At 34.6% G+C, this 10,545-nt stretch overlaps 2 pseudogenes; both read left to right on the plus strand.

Moving 5' to 3' along the window:
- The first annotated feature begins 2,333 nt into the window (after nucleotides 1-2,333).
- Nucleotides 2,334-3,338, plus strand: LOC102889193 (annotated as a pseudogene).
- Nucleotides 2,601-2,734, plus strand: LOC107196559 (annotated as a pseudogene).
- Nucleotides 3,339-10,545: the final 7,207 nt, after the last annotated feature.

A 10,545-nucleotide genomic window follows, 5' to 3' on the forward strand; every position in this document is an offset into this window, starting at 1 on the left:
GTCTCTGGGCTTCTCACTAAAAGTAGAGTGCATACAGCACAGTTTCCACTCTCATTATTTATCTTATTCTTCTATAAGGAGAAATTAATGAATGGCCTCTACAGTTCAATGTGTGACTATACTTCAAATGTCTCCATCCATACTTTACTCCATTTTTTTTTGTTAATTTCCGAAAAGAAGAGACAACAGGATACATATTCCTTTAGAACAATAGATTATTATACTAATTATAGTTGCCTGGTGTTTTCTACACTTTTACCATTTTATTAAAAACAATTATCTGAGAAAAACCATTCTTTTGTAATACCTACCCTATTGTTCTCATTTGTCTCAGATTCTGATGAGGTCTTTTCAAAGGGTATTTTATTCATAATTATAGACTACCGGGCAATTGCTCAGAGACTGAGTCTAGGACATACTTTGTTGAGATTAATTTTTCTTGTACTTCTTGATCCAATTATATTTTGTTATTTTTTTAAACTAGTCACTTAATAAACCTATTTCTTTCTGTAAGCCAAGCATACTATCTATTAGTAATGATCAACATTAAAGCACGTTTTTAAAAAGTGAATATTCTAGAATAGTATAAAATAGGAAATATAAATTCTTTTGTTTTATAAAATGAATCTAACTTTTGCACATGAGAAGGTGGGAGAAAAAATTGCCTTAAATTCAAACATTTTCCTCTTGACTACAGGGAGCATTTGATAGGTATTATATATAGGCTTTTGATCATCTCTGAAAACAAAAAAAAACTATGGCATTGGGGCTGTATTTTTTAAAAGTCAGGCTCAGTCAGAAGATGTCTGAGTAAAGAGGATGATTAGTCCAAAGTGGAGAACAGGTAGCAAATGCTGGTTAGGAGATTCAAGTGACAACCCTGGAGTCTAGTGGACAGTAGCATCCAGACATAAAGCCTCAGGTTCTTCAACTTTCAAACTTTTTGTCATATCCCAGAGTAATACATTAAACATCACTACTAGTACACACACACATGCACAGCCACACAAAATACATTTATTTTCTTACTACTCAGGAAGCACTCTCACATTTTCTATCATATAATATCCTATTCCTATCTTAACCCATACTACTCCTTTACATTGAATTTTTCAGCGTGTCCATGGATCTTGTTTTTTTTTTTAATCCTTGAAGTTTTTAATTGGTATCTTATCAGGGAAAGGGAAGCTTGCCACTGTGTGTGTGTGTGTGTGTGTGTGTGTGGCATGAATAAGGTACTGGAAATAGCAAAATCTTGGATTTTTTTCTTAAAAAATTTTAATTACAGCTACATTCTATATATTATATTAGTTTCAGGTGTACAGCATAGTGGTTAGAAATTTATATAATTTAAGAAATGACTCTCATCCCCCCATTAATCTACTACTTACCTGGCACCACACATAGTTGTTACAATATTATGGACGATATTCCCTATGCTGTACTTCACATCCCCATGACTATTTTGTAACTACCCATTTGCACTTTGCCCCCCAAACCCCCTCTCAACTGGTAATCACCAGTTTATTCTCTGTATCTATGAGTCTGTTTCATTTTGTTTGTTAGTTTATTTAGTTCTTCGGATTCCACCTATAAGTGAAATCATATAGTATTTGTCTTTTTCTGTCTGACTTACATCACTTAGCATAATACGCTCTAGGTCCAACAATGTCATTGCAAATGGTAAGATTTCATTTCTTTTTATGGCCAACTAATATTCCACAGTATATATGTACAACTTCTTTACCCAGTCATCTATTGATAAGTACTTAGGTTGCTTCTGTATATTGGCTATTGTAAATAAATGCTACAATAAACATAAGAGTATATATATCTTCTCGAATTAGTGTTTTGGATTTCTTCAGATACATAACTAGAAGTCATATGGTAGTTCTATTTTTAATTTTTTGAGGAACAGCAGTACTGTTTTCCATAGTGGCTGTACCAATTGCAATCCCACCAGCAGTGCATGAGGGCTCCCTTTTCTCCACATCCTCGCTGACACTTGTTCTTCTATGATTTATTGATGATAGCCATACTGACAGGTATGAGGTGATATCTCATTGTGGTTTTAATTTGCATTTCTCTGATGTTTAGTGACACTGAGTACCTATTTTTAAAATTTTTATTTTTATTATGGTGACATTGGTTAACGAAATCCAGTAAGTTTCAGGAGTACAATTCAACAGTAAGGCATATATATATATATTGCATTGTGTGTTCACCACCCATAGTTAGATTTCTTTCTCTCACTACATATTTGACCCATTTACCTTATCTACCTCCCCCATTCTCCCCTACTCTCTGGTAACCATTAGTTTATTATCCATGTCCATGAGTCTCTGGTGGTTTGTGATGTTGCTAAAGATTTAGTGGAAAAACTGAGAAAGCTTTTTTTGTTTTTTTTTTTTTTACAAAGAAACAAATAATACTCTCCTTATAATGAAGATTGATGAGGATAAATGCTTGGTTGTACTGGATGAGGAGCTTGAGGGCATTTCATGGGATGAACTTAAAGATGAACTATCTGACTCTGCAACTGCCACTGAGCAGATTGGACTCACTCGTTCTCACCGCCTTGCTCAGCTTCCTCTGCAACCATGTCTGACAAACTCAATATGGCTGAGATTGAGAGATTTGATAAGTCAAAACTGAAGAAGACAAAACGCAAGAGAAAAATCCACTGCCATCAAAAGAAATGATTGAACAGGAGAAGCAAGCAGGAGAACTGTAATGAGCCATGCATAGTCAATGGGCACTGTGTATTCCACAAGCATTGCCTTCTTATTTTACTTCTTTTAGCTGTTCAACTTTGTAAGAGGCAACGAGGTTGGATCAAATTTAAATTACTGTGCTGCCTCTCCCACCTGCCTGTCTGGCTGGCAGGGAAGGAAAATAACTTGTATGTAGGTGAAGGCAGAAACTGGGTGGGATGATAGTGAAATCTAGAGTAAAAACCAAGCTGGTCCAAGGTGTCCTGCAGGCTGTCAAATTCAGTTCAATCAGAGTGTCATTTTTTTTTTGTTTAAATGATTTTAATTATTGGAATGTATAATTTTTTAAATATGCAAATAAAAAGTTTTAAAACTTGAAAAAAAAGATGAATTACCTGAATGACATTGTGTGTATTTATAAATATCAACATGATAATGGAAGAGTTCATATTCTTTTTTTTTTTTTCTCCAGTCTTGTTGGATGTAAGCCTGAACAACAGATGTTGTATGCTGGGAGTAAGAATAAGCTAGTTCAAACAGCTAAACTAACCAAGATATTTGAAATCAGAAATACTGAAGACCTAACTAAAGAATGGTTCTGAGAAACCTGGATTTTTCCACTAATGTGAAGTTCTGTGTTTCTAAAGTATTTATGTATTAACCTAACCATATTAGAATTACATATAAATACTTACTTATGCCTAAAAATGAACTATTACTTACAATTTGTTCCCTGTCATAAAGAAAAATTCATTTGTTCAAGGTTTGAACGAAGAAGAAATTATCATCATAGTAGTGAAATTTTGTAATTTGTTTCCTTATATTTGTAATCGTTAGGGGGACTACCTCTCTCTAGGGACTTTTTACATATTTTGACTATAACTTATGGTTCAAGATTTGTTACTATTTACAGATAACATTGGAAAGTGGGTATTACATTGTGATAGACAAGAGTTGCCTCCTTTTGACAAAAACTGGATATTAGCAATCTATATATGAAAATAGCATATTATCACTTGTGAAATCTTTGAAATTAATTTGGGGTAAAAGACTTGAGAGACCAAATTTCGAACCAAGAGTAATAATTAACTCTAGTGTAACCTTTATTACAAGTACATTTTTCATCAATTCTATCCTTTCTTTGGTTTCCTATATCTTTTTAATTAAGTTCAGAAACTTTTCATCAGTTGTTCATGTTTAAGGTCTGGGAGTTAAATTTTATAATAATTATGTTTATTCTTATGGAAAACAATATCTTAGGAATTGATGAGTTATAACTAATCAAGGGCTTCATTCCTGATTGTGTCATTTCTAGATAGTTTTGAATCTAGGTTAGTAACACCTTATTACTAAAGCACCACTTAATGTTGTTCTGTGAAAAGTAGTTATTTTAAATGTGTTAATACTGTGCCTTTTGTCTTTTAACTTTAAAGTTAGTTTAAGATTTTTACACTGCTAGTATTTCAGATTTGGTAAAATTAATACTTTTGTAAAGGGCCCCAGTAAAATAATTTTCTAGTGTGTGTATCTGAAATTTGTAATAAATCAACTTCATAGTTTTAAAATGCCAACTATGAGGTTGCATTGGAGAATATATGGCAGTTGAGAGTTATAATTTGGGGCATATTTGTGATTAGTTTTGTGCCATAGGAAAAAAAATTACTTATCTTAAAACTTTGACGGTAGTTAATAACATTAACACATCAATAGAAATCTTACCTTATATCTTAAATTTCAGAAGATACTCTAAATTAGATATCTGTCCTGTTAGAAAATGGCATCCTTGACATAAAGCAAGGATTCTAATATATAGTGTACTTTAAAAACAAACATATGAGTAGCTGTTTAACATTAATTTGAGAAAAGGTCTTGAGACTCTAAAGACTAACCAAATTTGGTGAGCAAATTTTTTATATTAAGAATATGTTTGTCATTTTGAAACTAGCGAAGGCATTATTTTTTATGTTGGCATATTTTCCACTCATCTGTTCTTTGCATTTTTTGAGGTTTCTGTGCCAACTTTAACAAAAGATAGTTGGAATTTCACAATGTTGAATAGAGCATCTTCAATTCCCAACACTGTTTGGCTTTACTAATCTAGAAACAGGAAGCAATAGGAACTTAGTTGGAGATGAGGAAGTGCTAGAGTGGTTATTTGTTTTGGTTAATGAATAGAAAGAATTCTTCATTCCAATAGAGAGAGAGAGAGAGACAGAGAGAGAGAGAGAGAGAGAGAGAGAGGGGAGACCTTCGCCTACTAAGTTTAAGAATTCTCTAAACACCTATTTTGATATTGGAGGAGAATAATACTTATAAATCTGCAGAAATGCAATGTAATCCAAGTGAATGAAGAGTGTTTTAACGTTTTAAATTAAAATGAGATTTTGTTTCACCTGGTTCACAGCAATAAGAGAAACTAGTGCTGCCAGAATGTATTTTTTAATGAGGTTCCTTATTTTGTCTTGTGCATTTTAGTTTTTTTAAATTCGAAAATCCTTCATAATGTCAGGTAATATTGCCCTCCAGACACAGAACTCTTAGTTTCTCTGTTCTCTAACAGGAGCAGAGAACTGTGATAAACCATACTTTTTGAGCTGGTCTGCTTATCAATAACATATATTTTTCAAGACAATAGATTGAGGTTAGGAAGATAATAAAACATATTTTACTCCCTTTGTTCTATAGGGAGATTTACATATCTCATGCTCTAGCATATTCTTGGACATTTATATAAATTTCCCTTCCACTTAACCAAATTTTGCAGTGTTCATTTTAAGTATTTAATCTCTTTTCCTGCCTTCTTTCAAATAGCAACTCCAGATTTCATAATTTTATTATTTACATTCCATAACTTTCTGGCACAACTTTTCCCATTCAGTCTTAAATCTTAATTTTTCCTTTTCTTGGCAGCAGTATTTTTCCCCCCCTGGGAACCTCTTTCATGGTCTTCTAAATCAGCATTAGTTTTGAAATTGTCGGTCTCTGCATAGCATCTAATATTGTCAAAATAGAACTCACTAATAATCACAGCATGTTTTTAGTCTGGTTTTTATAGCAGAGTAAGTGACATGTGAAGAAATTGTTCACAGTTTACTATGCCGAAATTTCAAAACATCAGAGTTTTGAACAGTATTCACTTTGTTCTAGTATTAAAGCAATTATATTAGGAAAAAAAGTTGATTGATTGACTTTTTTTGTTTAATTGACTTCTAAAATAAATATTCAAATTGTCTATTTCTAAAAGGTTTACTAAATACCTAGTGCAGTTAAAACAATCTTGTTTAAGAGTGTGTTGCTAAATTTTTTTATTGTCATTACTAAATAATCTTTGCAGCAAAATGTCTGTCATCACTTTTCTCTCCCTTTTTATCTCCTATTTTCAGAAATGAAACATAGCCATAAATTGTATCATGATCTGACATTTTAACTAAAGATTTCCAGTTAGAGGAGTTTAATGCCAAATTAAATTAGGCTGCCTTTATTCACCACTCATATAAATAGTAAGGAAGGTGTACTTACAAAAATGTTTGGATTATTTAAAAACCCAAGCAATATCATTAATCCATAATACAGATTGGTGATGAATAGATGTTTTCATAAGAGTTTAAATGCTGATATTTGGTAGAAATAGAGAGTAACTCATATTCTATCAATTCACATATTTTTAGTACAATTGCTTTCCCTGTTTGTTCAATAGACTGATGATACTGGAATCTATAGAACATGAAACTTTACAAATTCCATGAAAAAGTGTCTCAAACATTTCTAGACAAATCTTATTTTTGATTTCTGGAAGAATGTAAACCTTCTAGGCAACTTAAAACCAATAGCCCCAAGTAGAATACACTTGAGAAATTTGTTTCCTATTATGTCATTCAACATTTCAAATCAGTAAACATGTTCCTGTAATAGTTAAAGCAACTACATTAAGGTTGTGATAGAAACTATGTTTTCTTGCTTTTTGGAATATAGTTCATATGTATATAATTACTTGAATATTGTTTGAGATCATTAACATGCCAGGACAGTTCTCACTGATTTATATGATCCAATACAATCTCATTCAAGAGTCTTGAAACATTAATGGTTTATTCTTGTGAATTTTAACAGTTCCCTGTCATCATTTAACAAAATCAACAACTGACACAACTTCTTAAGCTGTGTTTTCAGTCTCTGATAGTCCATATCACATGTTTATTTGGGATAGTCTTTTATTAAGTATGATGCCAGTACTGGTTTAAATAAAATGTTAAAATAAAAGAGAAAAATGCAACCAATTTCTGAATATTAATTTTGTATCCCGATACCTTCCATTTATCAGTTCTAATAGTTTTTTGTTGTTGTTGTTTGTTTTGTTTTGTTTTGTTTTGTTTTTGGTGGAATCTTTAGGGTTCTCTATAGTATCATGTAATCTGTAACCGACAGTTTTACTTTTAATTTCCAATTTGGATGCCTTTTATTTATTTTTTGTGTCTGATTGCTGTGGCTAGGACTTCCAATACTATGTTGAATAAAAGTGGTGAAAGTGGACATCTTTGACTTGATATTAAGGACAACACTTTTAGCTTTTCTCCATTGAGTATGATGTTAGTTGTGGGTTTGTTGTATATAATCTTTATTATGTTGAAGTATGTTCTCTCTAATTCCACTTTCCTGAGAGTTTTTATCATAAAAGGATGCTGGATTTTGTCAAACACCTTTCTGCATCTATTGATATGATCATAGGATTTTTTCCTTCATTTTGTTTATGTGATATTTTACGTTAATTGATTTATGGATATTGAACCAATCTTGCATCCCAGGAATAAATCCCACTTGATCATGGTGTATGACCTTTTTACTATACTGCTGAATTAGGTTTGCTAATATTTTGTTGAGGGTTTTTGCATCTATGTTCACCAGGGTTATCAGCCTATAATTTTCTTTTTTCTCAGTATCTTTTTCTGAATTTGAAATCAAGATAATAGTGGCCTCGTAAAATTAGGTTGGGAGCCTACTGCCCTCTTGAATTGAAAAAAAACAGTTTGAGGATAGGTGTTAATTCTTCTTTGAATGTTTGGTAAAAGTCACCTGTGAAGCTATCTGGTCCAGAACTTTCATTTGTGGAGAGTTTTTTAATTACTGATTCAATTTCCTTAGTGGTAATTAGTCTGTTCAGACTTTCTGGTTCTTCTTGATTCAGCCTTAGAAGATTCTGTTTCTAGGAATTTATCCATTTCTTACAGATTGTTCAGTTTGTCTTATGGGAGCTCCTTTGTAACTAACTGCTTTTCTCTTGATGCTTTTAAGATTCTCTCCTTGTCTTTAACCTTTGGCATTTTAATTATGATGTGTCTTGGTGTTGGCCTCTTTGGATTCATCTTGTTTGGGACTTCCTGTGCTTCCTTGACCTGTATGTCTATTTTCTTCCCCAGATTAGGGGAGTTTTTTGTCATTATTTCTAAAAAAGGTTTTCAATTCCTTGCTCTCTCTCTCTTTTCTTTCTGGTACCTCTATGATGTGAATATTGTTAAGTTTAATGTTGTCTCAGAGGTCCCTTAAACTATCTTCATTTTTTAAATTCTACTTTTTTTTTGTTTTTGCTTTTCTGATTTGGTATTTTCTGCTACTTTATCTTCTAAATAATTGATTCAATCCTCTGTTTCATCTAATCTACTGTTGATGCCTTCTAGTTTATTCTTCATTTTTTTACTGTATTTTTCATTTCTGACTGGTCCGTTTTTATGGTTTATATGTCCTTTCTTATACTTTCTTTTCTTTGTTGAAGTTCTCACTGAATTCCTTGAGCATCTTTATAACCAGTGTTTTGAACTCTGTATCTAGTAGATTGCTTGTCTCCATTTTGTTTAGTTCTTTTTCTGGAGTTTTCTCCTGTTCTTTTTTGGGGACATGTTTCTTTGTTTCCTCATTTTGACTGCCTCTCTGTGTTTCTTTCTATGTATTAGATAGACCTGCTACATCTGACAATCTTAGCTAGGTGGGCTTATGTAGTAGGTGTCCTGTGGGGCCCAGTGGTGCAGTGTCCCTGATCACCTGAGCTGGGTGCTCCAAGAGTGTCCCTTGTGTGGGATGCATGTGCCTTCCTGTCGTAGTTGAGCCTGATTGGTGTTGCAATATCAATGGGTGAAATTGACCCTCAGGCTGAAATGATGTGATAATTGGCCATGACCACAATTAAAAAAACTTCTGTGTGTGGGCTAACCCCATGGATCAGGATTCACTCCAGTGGGCTCTGGTGCCTACTGAGACCACTCTTTGGTTGTGCTGCTTGTGAAGCTAATCAGGCGGTCCTCTGTTATTGTCTGAAGTCAACCACCAAATGTATTGGTTCTGGGGCCTCTTGCAAGGGATTTCGATGTAGGCCAAGGTCAACTGCTGCCTGTGACTGGCCCAGGATTATGTGGTAGATCCTACAAAGTGTCTGGAGGCACTTGGGAGATGCCACATTGATAACTGTGGCTGGCTGCCATGAGTACTAGGCCTGGGTCTGCTTAGCCAAAGGCACAGGGGACCCCCAAGTCCTGTTGCCTCTGCCAGCTGCCTGTAAGGCTCAGCCTCTGAAAGAGCCTCATGGAGTACGTGAGTTGGGTGAGGCTAGGGTTTAGGGATACACCAGGGTTGTGTGAGTGGTATCATTTTAGTTAATGCAGATTCAGAGTTGGCGCCACTGCCAAGCCTGAGGTCACTCAGCAAGAGGCACACATTACACTGAGGCCAACTACTGTCTGTCTGAGGCCTGCAGATCTTTGCGAGTTTTTAAGAAAGACTGTAACTGGCTTCCCACTAGTAAAAGAACCTCTGGTGTTGTGTGGGCTGAGGTTGGCTGCCTGCCACTCAAAGAGCCTCTGGCAGTGTGCCACTATTACATTTTTTAACATACTGGTTATGATTTCATAACCCATGAGTGGGTTACAGCCAGCAGTTTTAAAAACACAGTTCTTGGCTGGATTTGGGTTTAGAGAAGAGTAATTCCGGGGATGACTGATGAAAGAAACTTTTTGGCCACCTCCTCTGCATTGTCCTAGTGCCCTGATCTAGCTGAATTAGACTAGGTACCTCACAGCTTATTGAGAGAGAGTAGCTCTCTCCACTCCTGATTGTTGCTCTTCATTTAGGCTTCAGAGTCTCAATTTCATAAAGTCCCCTCAGCAGTTCTACTGACTCTCAGTGATGTCCATTTGTCTATGTTTTCTTCTGTCTGGCCCTGCTAGCTCTGGGGATGCCTAGCAAGGAGGCTATCTGATGGTGGGGTGAGTCAGTGGGGTGGATCTGCCATCTAAGTATGAATGGGATCTAAATACAAGAGTCCACAGAAAGTGACAGGACTATTAATTGTACTTTGCGTTCAGCTTTTTGCACTCATATGTCAAGTAGATAAGCTAGAAGGATTGCCAATGTAATATATATTTTTAATTATTTTAAAAATTTTATTAAGCTTATTGGGATAACATTGGTTAATATAATTATATAATTTTCAGGCGTACGTTATAATTTTACATCTATATATTCTATTGTGTGTTTACCACCCAAAGTCCAATTTCCTTCAGTTACCATATATTTGATCCCCTTTACCTACTTCACTCTCCCCCTATATTTGACCCCCTTTACCCTGTCTACCTCCTCCTTCTTCCCTCACCCCCTACCCTCTGGTAAGCACTAGTCCATTGTCCATGTCCATGAGTCTCTGTTTGTTTGTCCTGTTCCTTTGTTGCTTTTAGGTTTATATCCCACATATAAGTGATATCGTGTGATTTTCACCTTTTCTCTCTGGCTTATTTCGCTTAGCATCCATGTTGAGAACCATCCATGTTGTTGCAAATGGCAGTATTTC

The sequence above is a fragment of the Pteropus alecto genome, unplaced genomic scaffold (assembly GCF_000325575.1).
Source record: "Pteropus alecto unplaced genomic scaffold, ASM32557v1 scaffold139, whole genome shotgun sequence".
In the NCBI taxonomy this organism is placed as follows: Eukaryota; Metazoa; Chordata; class Mammalia; order Chiroptera; family Pteropodidae; genus Pteropus; species Pteropus alecto.